The 12,799-nt window shown below is 34.9% G+C and overlaps 1 pseudogene; it reads right to left on the bottom strand.

Annotated features, from left to right (window-relative positions):
- Positions 1 to 8,480: 8,480 nt before the first annotated feature.
- LOC139702426 (ubiquitin carboxyl-terminal hydrolase 31-like) overlaps positions 8,481 to 12,799 on the bottom strand; it is a 124,736-nt pseudogene continuing 120,417 nt past the window's right edge.

Raw genomic sequence — 12,799 nt, 5'->3', positions numbered from 1 at the left:
TGAGTAAAAAAACTTCCAGTCTTTGGAGGACCACTCCCTTTTCTCCAGAAGGAAGAAACCATAACTTGTAAATGAGTTGGGGACATTATCATTTATCTAGTGTGAGCAATGGACCAATATAATAACTTACAAATTGTGTATGGAGGGATTTCTGGCCTAAATGATCATTGAATGACTCCCCCAGTAGCAAGGTTAATTCACTTGGTACATGTGGGCATGAGTTCCATTTAGAGGGTTTTACTGAAATGATTTTTATTAGTGCTTTACATTTATAGATAATATTGGGGTTCATTCTGACATATTCCTACATGCATGGAATATAATGTACTCCATTTCAATCCCCAGTACTTTCTCTTTCCTTCCCTTCCTCCCTCCCTCTCTTCCCCATCCTCTACTGGTCTTCCTTTTATTTATTTGTTCTTTTTTCAGTTGGTGTTTTATAGGTACATATAAAGGCAGAATTCACTGTGGTATATGTATACAGCATAATTTGGTCGATTTCATTCCACAGTTTCTCCCTTTGCTTGTCCCTGCTCCCTCCCCTTTGATCCTCTTGCTCTACTTCACTGATCTTCCTTCTATTTTCCTGGGCTGTTTCCTGTAGCTGTTTTTTTTTTTTAATTTTATTTCTTTATTTCTCTCTAGTTTCCAGGTGACAAAATAAACATTCAACCTTTGACTTATAAGTTTTTATAAATTATTAAATCAATACAACTTTATACAACCCACAGAAAATAAACAATTAATATTTCATTATTTTTTATCAGATTATAAAAGTATACCAAATCCAAAGAAAATACCAAATAGAATTTTGTGCTACTTTCAAGGAGCCACCTTACAGAAACGCCTCCATATGGAAGGGACAGAAGATGAAAGAAGTATCATTTTGTTACAGCTATAATGAACTTCCAAGTAGCAGGAAACAAATGTCCAACACGTTTTTTTTTTTTTTAATAAATCGTCCTCTGTTTGAAAGAAAAGAACACAGTAAAAAAGAATTACCCAGGGAATAAGGCATTTTAAAGTAGAATATTGGGCCTCCTGTTCATGAGTAATTTATTTTTACTTAAAAGTAGGTAAATAGTAGGCACTGAATCAAAATTGATCTAGAGTTTGAGCAGAAAAACTATAATTAATGAACTTCATAATAATCAAAATTTTTCTGTAGTACATGCTACACTTCTGTGTAATGAGAATATTAAAAATGGGACTCTAGATCTTTCAACTCTTAGGCAAGAGTCATGAAATGATGGTTAATTTATCCATGTTATTGTTTCCTTGGATTAGGAGACCGAAGAGTAAAATTAACAGAAAACCTGAATAAGTCTCTAATTTAGCTTGCTCCTAGTGGCTTGATTTCCTTTCTGATTTTAGAAGCAGCCATGTTCTGAGCACGCCTTCTCTGAAGAAGCATGAAGGTTATTACACAAATGCAGTCCACGGATTACTTCTCTCTGCTTTCATACAATGCTTTTATCCACTCCTCAGACCACCCTGCTTCTTTACCCCATCAGTACCCCTAAACTTTGTCTTTGGGGTGGCAGATTTGAGACTTATTATCACATGTCTGAGCTTGAGCATCATGAGAATAAGCTGTTTCTTTCTTGCAAAACCTGTAGTTTCAGTGAATGTCATACTGTGCTGTGGGAAAAAGAAACTTGGGTCAGTAACAATAGCATTGTATATGTTTTTAAAATTTCACATTAAAATATGATTCAAGGAAGAAAAGTGGAGCATCAAGCTATAGAACATTAAATACTGGATCTGACACTTGGTAGCTCTATGAATTTGAGAAACTGCTTCAATTCTGTGGGCCTTGCTTTCCCATGTTCTGATAATGATAAAGAGACCAAAATATGCAAAGGAGTAAATTAATCGGTAGATGTAAACTACTTAGAATTGTGTCTGATACTCTGTAAATAATAGTCATTACTACTGTTTCATTACTATAATATAGCAGAGTCCTAAACTATAATGAGACATTCACAAAAGGCTACCCAGAGCAGAAGTTCTCCAGCAAATTTTATGTGTACATTTACTGTAACACATATTGCTAAACTCATCTCATATACTACATGTATGTAAAACAAGGTCTGTGTTTTATGCTTAAAAAACTACTTGCTGAATTGAAATGGCTATATGACATCAACTGTCTCCACAAATTCTTTCCAAATATTATAGAAAGACTGTTTTTTAAGAAGAGATAAAATAAAATAAAAAGTCATAAAATTTTCAGATGACTTACAAGAGACTTTAGATATCAGAAAGCCCAGAATCTTGAATGGGGAAATAAATCAGAAAACTTGACCTTGAAAAGGCAAATTGCACATCAGAATACATAGTGAGTAAGACCTACACTGAGATCATAATCCAAATTTCTTAGCTGTCTTGTCAATCCTGCTCAAATCAATGATGGGAATTTTGAGACCTTTCAGTTTCCAATATCCAGGTATACAAGTAACCTTCAGTCAACTGTTGAAGATGCCTAATAAGGTGATATATTTTCCTTCCTTCCTTCCTTCCTTTCTTCCTTCTTTCTTTCTTTCTTTCTTTCTTCACTGGGGATTGATCTCAGGGCCTCACACATGCTAGGGAGCTGCTCTACCATTGAACCAATCCCAAGGGGATATATATTTTCATCCACTAGTCTGGTTTCCCTGATGGGGAAATGGACCCTCTACTTCCTTAGACATGGTGGTCTTTGTGTAAAAGGAGAATCAATGTAAACATTACATCCAAGGGAAATGCCATCCAAAAACTTTTCATCATTTCTAGTGTATTGAATATAGGAAACAAATGAAAATTCCATAAAAAATGTTAACTTGCTCTGTGAGTCAAATGAATGCAAACACAATGTGAACTATTTTAATAGCAGCAAATGCATTTGGAATTGAAGCAGTTAGAGTTAAATATGTTTCCCTGAAATCTCACATCTTCACAACTTTATAATGACTAAAAACATTTTTTTTCTTTTAGGGCTGAGATACATTCCTGAAGTGGTTTGCTTACTTTCAACATTTTGAAATCTTTGAGTTTACATCCCCCCTCACATCCGCAAATATACACACATGTATATATAGTGTACATGTACATATACATGTATAACATGTAAACATAGCATATATGTATGTATTGTATGCATATAATATGCAATGTGCACATAGGAATAATATATAATATGCATAGATGTGTAATACATATCTTTTCATGTGTATAATTCTATATATATAAAATTTTGCAGAATAAATTTAATAGTCCATAAAGTAAATTTATGAAATAGAACCATTCAAATTATCACACATTTGAAAGCTTTGAATATTATTGTGTGTTCTCAATAAAATTTCTCTTCCACTGATACCTATTTTTATTAATTTAAAATAGATCATATAATTCATCTAGCTCAGTAAACGCTACTGATTTTACACATCTCTCAGGATCCTCTACTGAGAGCAGAGAATCTCAGGTTCTTCAAGATACTCCCCATACACAGAACAGTGCTGGAAAACCAGTCAGTATTCCATGGACTTTGACAAATGAATAAATGAATATATAAATGTATGTATAAATGAATGAGAGAGTGATTGGAGGCTTCTATGGAGAATCTTTTGGTGAAAAATAATTTATGAACATAATTTTAAAGCAAAATCTTAAATGAAAGCCTGGTCTCAGTTCAGCAGCCAGAATGAAGTTGATAAAAATGTATGCCTACTGTTCTGTCTTCCTAAAAGCCCTCCAAATTTATTTCCTGTTTTTAATCTTTAATTTCCTGTTTTTTTCAAAAGAAAACCCCTCAGATACAATATGACATCCTCTTACCTCTGTGACCTGCTTTCCCCACATCCTACAACCTCACTGCCCTGGCCCAGGCACATGTGTCACATTGCTGTTCCTCCCAAATGCCAAGGACCTGCAACCCCCTAGCCCTTCGCATTGGCTGTTAATACCTGGCAAGTGGTGACTCTTAATAATTATAGCCTAAAGAGTGAAAGTTTGATTTTTATATGATCTACCCCTGATGCAGTCTTTCTTTAGAATAAAGTTTGTATTATTTTTCTTTAATTTTCTTTTAAAAAATTCTTTAAATACATATTTTTAGTTGTTCATGGAACTTTATTTTAATTACTTATATGTGGTACAGAGAATTAAACTCAGTGCCTCACACATGCTAGGCAAGCGCTGTACCACTGAGCTACAAATCCACTCCCTTTCTTTAATTTCCATACTTGCTATCAAAACTTTTGTTCCCTCTGTATTTTATAGAGATTGCTAAAAGTTTACAGTTGATTCCTTTTAACCAACATAGAAACAACACATGCTGCAGCTTTAATAATTGCCACTCACCTGTCTAAATGCTCTTAAGGTCTACTATCAATTTTAGGTAAACATTGCATTATCATTAACTATAGTCCCCATGCTATACACTAGTTCTCCACAACTTAGAATTGTGAGTTTTTACCTTTGATAAGGTGCTGCTCTTCCCCAACCTTTTTATGATAGATTCTGGGTCACCACCATTCTTCTATCTTCTTCTATGAATTTAACTATTTTGCAATATGCATGTAAATGAGATCATGCAATATTTGTCTCCTACTTGCAAGATAAGCTTAATGTGAAGGAAGCAAATAAGCATTGCATGGGTGGAGGGAGGGATGATCTTGGTCCTTAACTACATTGTATTACTGTCTTAAGCTAGATCCTGTCTTTGGATCTCCCATTTACTAAGTGCATAGGTCTGACTAAGATGTTAACTGAGAAAAGACTGATTTCATCAAACACAGATCCAGGTCCTTAGAAATTATTATTGAAAAATTTAGGTTGAGTTTTCTTGTCTGTTTGATGTAATGAAGTAATGTTTTAAACACATGCTCTAAAGTCACAGTATTTTTCAAGTGCTGTAAGAATTTCAGAAATGGAAGAAACTTTAAAAAAAATCTGTCAGATTATGAAATAGATATGTGAGCAGGCTGAGGAACAAAAAAATCCATTTTCCTCATTTCTAGTTTTTCCTGCAGGAGAATGATGGATGAGAACACTCCTCTAGGCTCCTTCAATATTAAATACTGTTTGGCTTTGGTCCCACTGAACTGCCTATTTTTCCTAGAGACATCACTGCTCTGTCTTCCAGATGTCCTCCTCATAGGAATGACTTCCCACTTCAGAGCCACTAGCACCCTCCCCCCCACCAAGCTCTGTTGGGTGCCTTCTCTTACAGTAGGTATTACAGAACCATCCTGCTAATCAAGGTACAGTGAGAATAATTGCACAAAGTGGAGCATCAGGGGAGGTTTTGAGATGTTCTTTCCAATGTATAACCCGAAATAAAGAGCTGAACTTTCACTGGGGTAGAGTGAAAGAAAATATAATTTTATAGCCAGCTCACAAAAGTACAAATGCATACATAATTTGACACAACACTCCCATGTCTAGAAGTCTATCCTAGAATTCCAACAGCATTAAAAGTGAAATGTTATGTGCAGAGTTATTAACTGCAACATCTTTATTAATAGCCAAGAGATGAGAAATAGCCAGGGGTCCATACAAAGGGCACATAATTAAACCATGAGTTGAATATTATGTTGCATAAATAAAGAGTGAGAAAGCTTTCCATCCACAGATAGGAAATGAGCTCCAAGTTATGTTTGAAAGAAAAAAAACTCCAGGTTAGGAATAACATGCAAAATATGTACCAACATATTGGAAGAGAATGTGGGAGCACATAGGTATACAATATCTTTTATATAACATGCAGGATGTACTAGCCATGAACCATGTAATGGTACTTCAATAAGCAATGAACTGCATACAAGAGAAAGGCCCCACTGGATTACAATCCCTAGTGGGGCTGCAGCTTTCTTAGTTTATGTACATCTTCCCTGTAAGTTTTACACATGATGAAATTGTCTAATGATGCATCTTTCAGAAAGTATGATAATCCCTAAGTGACACATGACTTTTTCAACACTTATTCATAAAATTTCAAGTTGAAGCCTAATAATTTTCACAAATTTTAATTTCTTTAAAATTTTAATTTTCAGCAAGACTCTTGTAAAATAAAATACATGTGCTATCTGTACATAATGAGTGAGGAAAAGATTGTGCTCAAGGAAGTATTCTTCAACACAGGGTTTAAATTGTCAAAATTTGATCTTTATTAATGTAATTTTATTCAAATATGTTTTTGGAGTGAAATTTTCAAATAGGATACTGACTTTGATTAAATTTAGAATGTTTCTATAGGAAATATCTTTTTTGCATTTAAAAAAATTTAAAGTTTTTATTTAGGTATAATTAGTAAATAAATATGTTATATCTCTAAGGTCTATAATATGTGCACTGTTTAATGATTTCTATTATCAAGCTAATTAACATGTCCATGTAATAAGGTCTATTAGCAATTTCAGGTACACATTGCATTATTATTAGCTATAGTCCCCATGGTATACACTAGTTCTCCACAACTTATAAATGCAAATTTTTACCTTTGATGAGGTGCTGCACTCCCTTGCTCTCTTATCTTACATCCTTGGCCACCACCATTCTTCTCTCTTTTTTATGAATTTAACTATTTTGAAATATGCAGGTAAGAGAGCTCATGCAATATTTGTCTCCAACTTGCAATACTTACTTGTCCTCCAACTTCAACCACATTGTACCAGATGATAAGACTTTCTTTTAAAAACTGAATAATATCTTATTGTAAATACCATAATTTCTTTAGCCTCTCGTCCATTAACAACTCTTAGGTTGTTTCCACGCTTTGGCTATTGTAGATAATGTTCCTGTACTGTCCTCCATTGTATCTACAATTTCAAAACCATTTCAAAAGGAACAAGGAATTCACCAATGAAAAGAAAATAAAGTACTGAATCCTGTAAACATAAGGATAGTTAGAGAGGTACATTATTTTGTGATTTTTGTCAGTGCATAAATATCAGAGAGTACTTACACAATCTAAAGTGGCTACTGCATCACTAAGCAATATAATGTTACAGGATTACTACCATTTTTGACCAAAATGTCATCTTGCAATGCATAACTAATTTTTTAAAAATGGTAGTAGCAAGTTCTTACCTATCAATTATTAATTTACTATAATTAGATTAAATGCCCCAATTAAAAAATGTAGTCCTCAAAAAACTAGAAAAGGAACCACCATTTGACCTGGTTATACCACTCATTGTTGTATATCCAAAGGATTTAAAATCAGGATACTACAGTGATGCAGCCACATCATTGTGTATAGCAACTCGACTCACAATAGCTTATCTATGGAAGCAACCTAGGTATCCTTCAGCAGATGAAGGGGAAAAGGAAATGTGGTATATATACACAATGGAATATTACTCAGCTGTAAAAACAAATGACTTATGACTTTTGCCAGTAAATGGATGAATGTGGAGACTATCATGTAACTGAAATAAGCCAGTCCCCCAAAACCAAAGTTTGAGTGTTTTTTCTGATATATGGATGCTAAAACACAACAAGCGGTGAGGAAGTGTCTGTAGAATAAAAGTTTAGTAGATTAGAAAAAGGGAAATGAAGGGAAGGAACAGGAGTAGGAATAGGAAAGGTAGTGGAATAAATCAGACATAACTTTCCTATGGTCACATATGAATACCCTACCAGTGAAATTCCCCAGTGTGTGTAATCACAAGACTGGGATCATAGTTAGAATAAGTTATAATCTATGTATTATAAGGTGTCAAAATATACTCTACTGCCGTGTGTATCTATAAAGAATAAATCAGCAGGCGCAGTTGTGCCTGTCTGTAACATCAGCAGCTTGGGAGGCTGAGACAGTAGGATCACGAGTTCAAAGCCAGCCTCAGCCAAAGCGAGATGCTAAGCAACTCAGTGAGATCCTGTCCTGTCACTAAATAAAATACAAATTAGGACTGGGGATGTGGCTCAATGGTTGAGTGCCCCTGAGTTCAATCCATGGTATCAAAAAAAAAACAAAAAAACAAAAATTTGTAAAAATATATAGATTAACTTCCTGGATTAAAAAATAAGATTTGAGGCTGCAGATGCCACTGCAGTGCCCAGAGGTCTCTTCTCTAGGCATGGCCTCGCTTGCCTCAGTTACCTCAGACTCTACTTCCCAAGCTACCTCTGTGGAATCTGCTACTGAACAGGAAATCTCCTTTCAATACCGTCATGGCTGCATCTCTGATTCTGAGGTGGCTTCGAGGTCTTCTTTCTGGGTGCTGCTGCCTCAGAAAACACCACTCCCCGCAAGTAACTGAAGCCAACACTGCTACTGACACCTGGACATTGCCTGGTCACACTGTCCCCACAGCTGCAGTTGCTGATGCTGTTGCCGTGGCTACATCTGCTGCTGTTGCTGATGACCCACTGCTGCCAAAAACCACCGCCACTAACGCTGCTGCTACCATGGCCTAGAGAACTCTTCCAGGGAGACTCCAGGTTTGGTTGAACGTGGCTGCACCCATTTGGGGACACCAGCCAGGAGCTGGGTCCTAGGTGCCAGCAAGTTTACCACCACAAGAGCCTCTGTGGGGGGACTCCAGCTGGGACCTGCAGGTCCAGTGTGGGGGTGCCTGTGGGTTTGGAGGAGCCTGGGGTCTTCTTGCTGAGAGTGCTGGTGGCCCTTGTCTTGCTGCTTCATCTTGGGGTTGCTCCTTTGCATGAGTGTACCCCTGGTGGTCTCTCTGCCACTGGGAGCAACATTGAGATCTTGGGACTGCAGCGTGGTTGAGCCTGAGGTATCTGAAACCCAGATCAGTGGGATAGAGACTGGGTTTGTGAGGGCTGATCTGGGTTTGGTGATCCTGAGAGACTTCAGAGACAGGGCTGAGAAACTGTTGAACACTGACAGAGTCCGTTCAGCTTTCCAGCAAGATTCATTTTATTTTATTTTTTGATTTGCTAATCTCTACCATATTTGGAACAGTATGTTTTTATGCATCAGTGTGTGGAGGACAATAATACATGATTGGTGTTTTGCATTTTTGTTGTATTCTTGAGTCTTTAATTTTTTCTCTTTGTTCATATTCCTCATCTCTCCTATTTTCTTGGATTTTTTTCCAACATTTCTTCAAACAACAGCCAATCTCTGTCAGCCCCTCTTCCACTCTTCCTGTGAATTTTTACTTCTAACTTCTCTCTTCCTCCCTTGTGAATATCTCATACTACTCTGTTCTCTCATCCACCATTTGAAATGGTAAACCATTTTAGTGAATTTTCTTTTTGTACCATAGATAGTTATTGAACTCATCATTTTGGTTTAACACGAGAGAGCAGTAGATGCTTTAGTGGGAGCTGATAGGTTTTAGACTATATATTGTGTACACTGGGTGCTGTAGATATTGGTCTCACCATTAAAGATGAAGTGCTGGAAAACTTCAGGGACACTATAGGTCTCAGGGTAGAATTTATGATGCCTCAGATCCATACTTCTAGATGGGAAAACACACTAACAACATGAAAAATCAAGGAAATAAAGCACCCCAAACAAACCAGATGCTTCAACAACAGAAGCCACTGAAATTACAGTAGAAGAAATGTGCGACAAGGAATTCAGAATGTACATAGTTCAATTGATCTATGAAATAAAGGATAGTACAAGGAGTGAAATCAAAGAAAAAATACAGGAAGTGAAAGACCACTTCAATAAAGAATTAGAGATTGTGAAAAGAAAAGCAGAAATCCTTGAAAAGAAGGCATCAGTAAATCAAATTATAAATTCAATAGAAAGCATCACCAACAGACTAGACCACTTGGAAGATGACAGAACCTTAGACGATGAAGACAAAATATGTAATTGTGAAAGCTGAGCTGACTATGCAGAGAAGATGGCAAGAAATCATGAACAAAACATCCAAGAAAGATCAAATTTAAGAGTGATCAGAATAGATGAAGGAGCAGAGATACAAACCAAAGGAATGCACAATGTTTTCAAGGATATAATAGCAGAAAATTTCCCAAATCTAAAGAATGTAATGGAAAATCAAACAGAAGAGGCTTGCAAGACCCCAAGTGTACAAAATTACAGCAGACCCACACCAAGACACATTATAATGAAATGAGTAACACACAGGATAAAGATAAAATCTTTAAGGCTATGTAAGAAAAAAAATCAAATTACATATAGGGCGAAACCAATTTGAATCTCAACTGATTTCTTAACCAAGACCCTCAAGGCTAGAAGGTCTTGAACATATCTCAAGCTCTGAAAGAAAACGAATGTCAACCAAGAATTTTATATATAGCAAAATTAAGTTTGAGATTTAAACATGAAATTAAACCTTCCATGATAAACAAAAATTAAAAGAATTCACAGCTAGAAAGCCTACACTACAGAACATTCTCAACAAAATATTCTAACAAGATGAAGTGAAAAGAAAAAAAAAATAAAAATTAGCAAAGAGAAGATCTACACTAAAGTGACATTCAACCAAATGAGAAACTAAGATAAATCAAATAACAGGAATAAATCAACATGACAGAAAACACAAATTATATCTCAATAATAACCTTGAATGTTAATGGCCTAAACTTATCAATCAAAAGACATAGACTGGCAGATTGGACTAAACAGCAAGACCCAACAATATGCTGTCTTTAAGAGACTCACCTCTTGGGCAAAGTATCCACAGGCTGAAAGTGAAAGGATAGGAAAAAACTTATCACACATATGAACTGTGTAAACAAGCAGAGGTTTCCATTCTCTTAGATAAGTAAACTTCAAAATAAAGTTGATCAGAAGAGACAAAGAAGCACATTTCATACTTCTTAAGGGAAGTTTATATAAGCAGAACATAATGATTATAAATATTTATACCCTGAACAATGGAGCATCTCAGTACATCAAATAAACCCTTCTCAATTTCAAAAGTCAAATAGACCACAATAAAATAATACAAGGTGACTTTAATACACCTTCATCACTAGTGGACAGATCATCCAAATAAAAACTAAATAATGAAAATATAGAACTAAATAATACAATCAATAATTTAGACTTAAAGACATATATAGAATGCTTCATCCATCAATGAGCAGATATACTTTTTCTCAGCACCACACAGCTCCTTTTCTAAAATAGACCATATTTTATGCCACAAAGCAACTCTTAGTAAATACAAAAATACAGAGATAGCACCCTGCATTCTATCAGAGCACAATGAAATGTAATTAGAAATCAAAATAAAATAAAAATTATAAGCTACTGTATAAAAAAGAAGTCAAGGATGAAATAAAAAACTCTTAGAGGTGAATGAGAACACTGATACAACATATAAAAATCTCTGAGGTATTATGAAAGAGGTACTGAGAGGAAAGTTTATTGCATTGAGTGGATTCATTAAAAGAATAAAAAGTCAACAAATAAATGACCTAACACTACATCTAAAGGCCCTAGAAAAAGAAAAACAAATCAATACCAAAAGCAGTAGAAGACAGGAAATAATTAAAATCAGAGCTGAAATAAATGAAATTGAAACAAAAGAAACAATTTTAAAAATTGATAAAATATAAAGTTGGTTCTTTGAAAAAATGAATACAATAGATAAATACCTGGCTATGATAACAAAGAGAAAATGAGAGGAAACTCAAATCACTAAAATACAAGGTGAAGAAGGAAATATCACAATGCACATGTCTAAAATTATAAATTTTGAAAATTTATAATCCAATAAAATAGAAAATATTGAAGAGATCGACAAATTTCTAGAGATATATGACTTAACCAAACTGAATGGGGAGGTCATACATGATTTAAACAAATCAATTTCAAGTAATGAAATAGAAAATGCCATCAAAAGCCTACCAACTAAGAAAAGCCTAGAATCAGATGGATTCTCATCCAACTTGTACAAGACTTTCAAAGAAGAATTAACACCAATACTCCTCAAAATATTCCATGAAATAGAAAAGGAGGGAACCCTTCCACACTCATTCTATGATGCTAATATCACCCTGACACCAAACCAGACAAAGATACATCAAGGAAAGAAAGCTTCAGACCAATATCCCTGATGAACATAGATTAAAAAATTCTAAACAAAATTCTGGCAAATTGCATACAAACACATATTAAAAAGATAGTGCACCATAGTCAAGTGGAGTTCATCCCAAGGATGTGGCGCTGGTTCAACATATAGAAATCAATAAAGATAATAAATTAATCTTAAGATAGACTAACAGGGAAAGACAGAAGACTGAAACAACATCAAGAATGAAAAGAGATATCATAACACTATAACAGAAACCACAGAAATACAATATATTCATAAAGACTATTCTGAACCATTATACAATAGCATGTATATATTCACCCACAAATATATCATTCTATGATATCTTTTCAGGCATTTGTGGGATGTTTTGGGGATTTTCCCCTGCAGATAATGGTGCTATTTACTACATGAGTACAATGAAGGATACACAATATATGATCAATGCAATAGTCACAAAAAATATTGACAAATTTTAACATCCTTTCATGGTCAAAGCTCTCACCAAATTAAGTACAGGGGCCACACATCACAAACCCTTAGCTAATCAGTCTTCATCATGCACATTGAAACATTTCCTCTAAGACCAAAAATAAAACAAGAATACACAGACTTGCCACTTTTATCCAATATAGAACTTGAAGTCCTACCCAGAGCAGCCAAACAAGTAAAAAAAAAAAAAAAAACAAAAGACATTCAAATTGGAAAATAAGAGGCAAAATTCTTTCTGTTTGGACATGATAAACAGGGAAACAGGGTTTATACAAGAAACCCTAAAGACTCCACAAAAAAAGGTGTTAGAACTGATAAACAGATTCAAT

Source organism: Marmota flaviventris, chromosome 17, assembly GCF_047511675.1.
Source record: "Marmota flaviventris isolate mMarFla1 chromosome 17, mMarFla1.hap1, whole genome shotgun sequence".
In the NCBI taxonomy this organism is placed as follows: domain Eukaryota; kingdom Metazoa; phylum Chordata; class Mammalia; order Rodentia; family Sciuridae; genus Marmota; species Marmota flaviventris.
Note: the sequence above shows the minus strand (reverse complement) of the source record. Positions and strands in the feature narration are given on the sequence as shown.